Genomic DNA, 7,892 nt, shown 5'->3' with positions numbered 1-7,892 from the left:
ATGTGGACAATAAAGTAACAATGGAGCCTTCTCCTCAAGTGGAAGATGTCACAGATGTCTGTGTCGTGTCCAGTATGCAGCCGGGATATGCCGCATCCTCATCTCATGAAATGGAAGCATGCACAAGTAACAACGGGAAGGGTCCCATTGACTATGTGGCAGATAGATTACATAGGACCCCTTCCAAAAGCTCAAGGGGCATCGTATGCCCTTATGGCAGCAGACACAGGTTGTTTGCATGGCCTTGTGTGGACACATGGGCAGAACTAATGTCTACTTGACACTGGGTCTCAGCTCTTCTAGGAGAGCCTGCCTCCTAGTGGCATGTTGTTGTGCCCTGTATTGTTGTTGTGGCATATGGGTATGGAGCTCTGCCCCGCTTCTTCGATCATGCACCAAGCCTCCATAGGTGTATGGGAGGAACCGAGAAGGGGTGGCGTGCGGAGAAAGATAACTATAATCAGGCTCCCCCCACCCCCGACACCCGTAGCTAACTTCCAGCAGAAGAAACTCAGCACTTCTCTCCTTATGTAACCATGTGCCTGGTACATGTGCCACTACTGTTTAACCTGAGTATAAAAGGTGCTGCCACCATGCAGTTGGGGGTTGTGCCCTTGCTGGAATAAGGAGCTGACACAGTTGCCTATGGCTCCCCGCATTTTCTTCCAAATGCCTGAGTCTCATACCTCTTATCTTGAAACCGTGAACCTGCAGCAACACAGATGCAATGGAGAAATACAAAAAGGGTGGAGCAGTAGTTGAGAAGAATTTACCACTGTTGTGTTTACATTTATTTTTTTGGTAATAGACTTGTTTAAATGCTTAATTTTGTAAGTAACTGCCAGTTTTCACTCCCATCAGCAATGAGAGTTCTAATTCTACATGTTCTCACTGAAATGTTATCCGTTTTTAATTTTAGACATTCCAGAAAATATAAATGTAGTACTTCACTATAGTTTCCCTGGATATTAGGATAAAAGAAAATGTGATTACACACACACGCACACAATTCATTCTTAAAAAATAAAATCCTTCTATTTACTACATGAATCTGGAAAATATTAAGACACATAAAGGCAAATACTGTATGATCTCACATAATGCAATCTAAAAAAGTCCAAGTCATAAAAGCAAAGGGTAGAGTGAGGGTTGCCAGGGATGAGGGGAGGGAAAATGTGTTGGTGAAATGGTACCGCAAATTCCAGTGATGCAGGATGAGTAAGTTCTGGAATTCTGATGTACTGTGTGGTGACCACAGTTAACAACAGTATATTACATACTTGAAATGTGCTGAAAACATATCTTACGAGTTTTCCTTACCAAAAAAAGTCATACGTATGTCAGATCTGGACATGTCAATGAACTTGATTGCAGTAGTAATTTCACAATGAATGTGTATATTTGCCTTTTTGTAATTTGAACAACTCCTGAATCCGCAGGAATGGAAAACAAGCTGCTGGATGGGATGGCTCTTAGAGCATGGAAAAATGAAAGAGACAAACTTAGGCACCAAAACATATAAATCTCTGCTCTCATTGATCTACTTTTGGGTTTGGGGAAATTCTGAACACAAATCCTAGAGGTGGGAGAAGCAGCCAAGCAAAATGCTGACCCCATGTTCTGTTCAGTGAGGGGAGACTCCAGGGTGCAGACAGACCCAGAGGGGTGGATCTGGGCATGCGTGGGGCAGACAGCAGGCCTTGACTTCTCTTCTTGCTCCTAGATTTTCAGTTGTGGCTTTCCTAATCCCGAACATAAAAACTCTCATGGACTTTATAATTTTATTTAAGCTAACTGCCTCATGATATATAAAATACGTAATTTAATGCACACACTTAAATTTTCTGGGACAATGATATTAGAAACTATTTTATATTTAACCAGGCCAATATGTGTGTGTGTGTGTGTATACATACAGTAGTGTATATATATGTATACTACTACTACTAAGAAACTTTTCTGTCTGCTGATGGCCTTTCAAGAGGTGACTTCAGATCTCACATAACAGAAAAAGCAAACTGAACAAAATGAAGCCAAAGTCCTCTGTGAACTACCCTTTCCTTGTACTGACTCCACAATCCTGAAGTCAGCCATCTGGCCATTTGATCCAGACTGAAAGGTCCATGACTGCTTCGTTTGTTTTTCTAATGACCAGTTGAATACAATCAATTTATCTATCATTTACATTGTGAGACCTCCTCGGTGTTCCTCAACAGGGTACCAGGAAATGGAGTAATCCCCATCTAGCTGAGATACTGTTCCTATGAATGTGCTGGGCCCTCTGCTTTGGCCTGTACAGAATAAAAACGATGGAGCCATTGCCCAGGCAATGAGTGCTAAACACAAGCATCATGAGTAGCCATAAATCTGCATATAAGAAGCCTATAGATACGTCAGGCAGTACAGAACAGTACCCAATATCTATAGTTTCTATGATGTTGGTGCAGCCATATGCATAGGAACTCTGATATTTACCAGCTTGTGCAAGATGCAGCACAGGACACTGGAGAGGCCAATGAACCTCTGGGGTTTTACATCAGCCCACCTGGAATTCCTGAGGCTGATGGTGGTTTTGAAGATAATCAAGGGACAGTGCCAATGAATACACCTAGGGCCATGGTGTAAACAGACAATAAGTTTGCACCCAAAATCATGATGAAAATGTTTCAAATCATAATTTGCCATGGTCTCTGGGTTTGCTCTAGAAAGAATGACAAACAGCTGGCTACATGCAGATGACTTAGAAAAAAACCTTTTGAACTTGTCATGGTTCCACTGCAGTAGAGATGAAGTAACAGATATTCTTCAGAATTCCAATGAAAATCAGGACCAGGAAGATCATTCCAATTTTCAACTACACAGATGCCATTCTGTTCTTTCCCAGCATGTAATATCTACACTCAGAAAGAGAGAACTCAGCATGGCTTCCTTGTTCAAAAGAAGATACAAAATTTTCATCGAAATCTGATGTGTCCTTGTGCTAGAAAAATTCCAAACTATAGATCAAATCTTAAAATGGCCTGCAAGAAACATGTAGGGTGGGGAGAGCACGGAGATGCTGTAGCCATCATACTTCAAATAATAATGGTTGTGACATATATGTAGCTAGGAATGAAAATTAAAAGAAACTGATGAAATGGAGATAATTTGGAAATTAAACAAGTAGAATTTATCTTAATAAATTCAGGGAATCAGTAGTATAGCCTGAAACAGGTGACCTCTCTCTGCATGCAGAATTCTATATCCTTCCTGGGGCTACAACATTGCTCCTATTAGAATATATTCTGCCTAATTATAGAGTATCTATGACACACACAGCGTTGTCACATGTGTTTGTTCACTTCATATAAAAGTCCAAACAACCCAATGACTTTTGACATTGCCAAGCTGTCACCTGAATTGGCAAAGAAGAATAAATAACTTTGGTGATATCGCTTATAAAAATCAAAAACAATAACTAAAGAACTATTGAATTAGTGTTTTTCTCTAATAGAAGAAATGAAATGTACCAAACGAACTCCAACTTAATATGCTCACTGTGGAATCACCTCCATTTTCTACATGATTTTTGTACACCATTAAATTCCATGAAAACCACACTTAAAATCCCTGAGCAGGTCATATAAGCAACATTCCATTAACTATGGAACAAGGAAACCATATTTGGGAGAAATAAATTCAATGTAATGCACAGAGAATTATTCGCATTATAAACCTGTAAGGTTTCAGCCTACTAATAAATCATCTAATATTTTTAAATTACCAATTTTGATCCATTATTCCCTTCTTCCTGAAAACAACTATATGCATCACATTCCTTCCTCATAAGTCCTTATTCCTAAATTACATCCTTATTTACCTACTGCATTCAGTGTATATCAAAACCATGAAAATCTACATTATAGAGGCTCAAGAAAAAAACATGCAAAGAAAAATATGAGGTAAAATTTATAGTGATTCAGAATTACAAAAATAGGGCTTTTAATTATACTTCTTTGGATTCTGTCAAATTAACACATTTGTTAAGCAAAGCCCGCTAGTATTGGATGATGAGCAGCAGTTACACAAAGACCACAAGGGAAATTCAGAAAGACAAGTTGACAACTCACAGGCCCTAAAGAAGTAGACAGCATGCCTGGATGCGTTACACGAGGAGGCCAAGACAGGAAGGAGGCAGAACGTGGCAGGACCCAGGGTAAATGCCGTTATTAAGGTCCCTACATGGAATGCTTTGGAGATCTCAGGCTAGGTCCAGATTGTTCAATTGAAACCAAAAATGGCAAGGTTTTAGGAAATTCTGTGGAGAGCCTATCTAAGGGACATACAAGGTGAAGGCCCTGAGGTGCAAGAAGACTACTGCTCACTGGAACTGCTGGACAAGACACATCAGCTCACGTTTACTTGTGACTCTGTAAGCTAGTCTCTAGTATGTGCACCAGTGGAAGAGGGCAGTGTCCGCTCAAAACTCCGTAGCAACACAAAATAAATGTCAAGGTGGCAATATCATAAAGTAGTTTGGCTAAACTCTCAAAAATACTCCTGTGTCATCTTTATTGTAACCATCATAGTGCCCCGATATCTACAATAAGAAAAATATAATGTGTAAGTTATAAGGGAAATCTTTCCATATTATTGAAGGCTGAAGGGCACAGGAGACAGCGATTGCTAATGATGTCATTCCACCGCGTGACCAAATAGGACATTGTTCCGCACAACCTTGAATATGGTGGGACAGGTTGACACTCGGAGCAGGATAACACTTCATTTGTTATACAGCAGCATTAACACATTCAAATACACTCACCTTTATTAATGAAAACATTAAGTTCATACATATTCTAAATAAAGCATTACAAACTCACTGTATGATCACTGGTCAAAATACACAAACATTCAAAAGCAGCATTCCTATTCTCCCGATACAATGATCTGAGAGCTGTACCTTCTACTACAGTTTTCAAGAGGGAGGATGATTATTTAGTAAACACAGATGTACAATAACTTTTTGCATTTAGGGATGTTATCTACACTTCTCTCAGATGTTGCTGAAGAACTCTTTATTTAAACAACATGGAATCATATTCACGACTTCAATCTATAGCTACTATGAAGTTACATCAGGATTTTAATGAAATGCTACCTTTTTCTCTTCAAGAGAAATTGGTAACACTAGTTAAAATTCAAACTGTTTCCCCATCTTACACTAATGCAACGGATGATGCCCTGAACACCTACTTCATGGCGACTCATATCAGCATTCTAAAAATCAGCAACTTCATTTAGATTTTCCTCAAAAATTGTATAATACATTGTCCTTAATCTTCCATTGAAAAGTGGATATAAATAAACCTCACCTATATAACTAGGGCACTCAGATCTTTGAGGAGCAACAATCAACCCACTGACTTAACATACACACAAGAAGTAGAAGCAAAGCACAAGTGGTTTAAGAGTTGAAGAACATTAATATTTCCTTTCCAGAAATTTTTGAATACTGTCAATATAAAGGACACATTGTAAGTAACACACCTTTCCAAACATCTATCTACTTGGTATTTCGAAGCAAATTAACAAGTTAGTTATCTTTTTGGACCTGTTCTCTAACTATTCTGATTTAATTTCTGAAAAGTGTTATTGACTTATTATTTTCTACTGTGAATTTTGGTATTTTAGGTTTCATTTTCGATTATATATACGTTCCTACATTTTTTACATCTTTAAAGTCACTTTCACGTAAGAATTCTGTGGGGATTTCTGAAGTGTATATTTTGGACAAAGCTCTTTCACTATTTATTACGAATGGAGAATTTCTCTCTGGGATGCATTCTCTGATGCTGAGGCTGTAAGTCCAGCTAAATGGTCCAACACATTATTTACAGTGTTACTGTTCTAGTCAGCATGAGTTCTCACATGCCGATTAAGGAGCAAATGCTCAATAACGGCTTTGCCACATTTTACATTTGTAAGTCTTCTTTCCAGTATGAATTCTCTGATGTTTAGTGAGGCTTGAGCAACGGTTAAAGGTTGTGCCATGCTCTTCACATTTGTACTGTTTCTCTGCAGCATGAATTCTCTGATGTTGGGTAAAGTCTGAGCACTAGGTAAAGGCTTTGCCCCATTCTTTACATTCGTAAGGCCTGTCTCTTGTATGAATTCTCTCATATTTATTGAGGCTTCGACATCGGCTAAAGGTTTTGCCACATCCTTACATTTGTACTGTTTCTCTCTAGTTATGAATCGTCTAATGTCAAGTAAGACATGAACGCCGATTGTAGGCTTTGCCAAATTAGTTGCATTTCAAAGACTTCTCTCAAGTACGATTTCTGATGTTGAGTAAAAACTAAGACCTGGTAAAGGTTTTACCACAGTCTCTACAATGTGTAAGGTTTCCAACCGTATGAGTTCCTAATGTTGAGAAAGTTTTGAGCACTGTTTAAATTTACCACATTCTCTACATTTATAAGGATTCTCTCCAGTATGAGTTTTCTGATGTTTGCTAAGGCTTGAATGCTGGTTAAAGGCTTTGCCACACTCTCTACATTTGTAAGGCTTCTCTCTAGTATGAATTATCTGATGTCGAATAAGTTTTGAGCACTGGGTAAAGGCTTTCCCACACTGTCTACATTTGTAAGGCTTCTCTCCTGTATGAATTTTCTGATGTTGAGTAAGGTTTGAGAAGTGGTTAAAAGCTTTACCACATTCCTTACATTTGTAAGGTTTCTCACCGGTATGAATTCTCTGATGCTGAGTAAGTTTTGAGCACTGGGTAAAAGCTTTGCCACATACTCTACACTTATAAGGCTTCTCTCCAGTATGAATTTTCTGATGCAGAGTAAGGCTTGAATGCTGGTTAAAAGTTTTACCACATTCCTTACATCTGTAGGGTTTCTCACCGGTATGAATTCTCTGATGCTGAGTAAGTTTTGAGCACTGGGTAAAAGCTTTGCCACATACTCTACATTTATAAGGCCTCTCTCCAGTATGAGTTTTCTGATGTTGAGTAAGGTTTGAGAAGTGGTTAAAAGCTTTACCACATTCCTTACATTTGTAAGGTTTCTCACCGGTATGAATTCTCTGATGCTGAGTAAGTTTTGAACACAGGGTAAATGTTTTACCACATTCTTTACAATCATAAGGCTTCTCACCAGTATGAATTTTCTGATGTTGAGTAAGGTTTGAACGATTATTAAAGGCTTTACCACATTCTCTACATTGATAAGGCTTCTCTCCAGTGTGAATTCTCTGATGTTGAGTAAGACGTGAATGCCATTTAAAAGACATACCACATTCTTTACATTTGTAAGGTTTCTCTACAGTAGCAATATTCTGATGTTCAATAAGATTTAAAGAGTGATTCAAAGATTTGGCACATTCATTACATTTGTCTGTCTTCACTGAATTATCAATATTTTGATGTGTAATAACATTTGAGCTTTGATTGAAGACTCTCTGACATTTACAATAGTTCTCTTGACATTGAGTTCTCTGATGGTTATTAGGATATGACCCGTGGTTAAAGGTTTTCCCAGATTCACTGTACTGATAACTTCTCTCTCCATTATATGAACTCTGATAATTGATGAAAATAGAAAAACCATTTTAGTGCAGGCTCTCATTTCATTACACATGTAAAGTTGTTCCCAATTAAATATTCTAATATCTACTGAACCATGATGATTGTATAAAGACCCTCCCAAATTTATGAAAATTACAGACTGAAAAAAGTAAGAATTATTTTGCCATGGAAGAATAATGAATCCTTGGTTAAGGGATTCTCAAACTCATCACACTTAGAATTTCTATCCTGATTTTCAAATATATTATTTTTAGAAATCTATGATTTAATGTTTCATCCAGTATGTACCCCCAGAAGAGATTTGGCAGGCCTTAGA

The 7,892-nt window shown here is 38.1% G+C and overlaps 1 pseudogene; it reads right to left on the bottom strand.

Annotated features, from left to right (window-relative positions):
* Positions 1-5,818: 5,818 nt before the first annotated feature.
* Positions 5,819-7,427, bottom strand: LOC102881534 (annotated as a pseudogene).
* Between the last annotated feature and the right edge of the window lie 465 nt (positions 7,428-7,892).

Source organism: Pteropus alecto, unplaced genomic scaffold (genome assembly GCF_000325575.1).
Source record: "Pteropus alecto unplaced genomic scaffold, ASM32557v1 scaffold423, whole genome shotgun sequence".
Classification (NCBI taxonomy): domain Eukaryota; kingdom Metazoa; phylum Chordata; class Mammalia; order Chiroptera; family Pteropodidae; genus Pteropus; species Pteropus alecto.
This window is presented reverse-complemented; position numbering and strand designations above follow the sequence as displayed.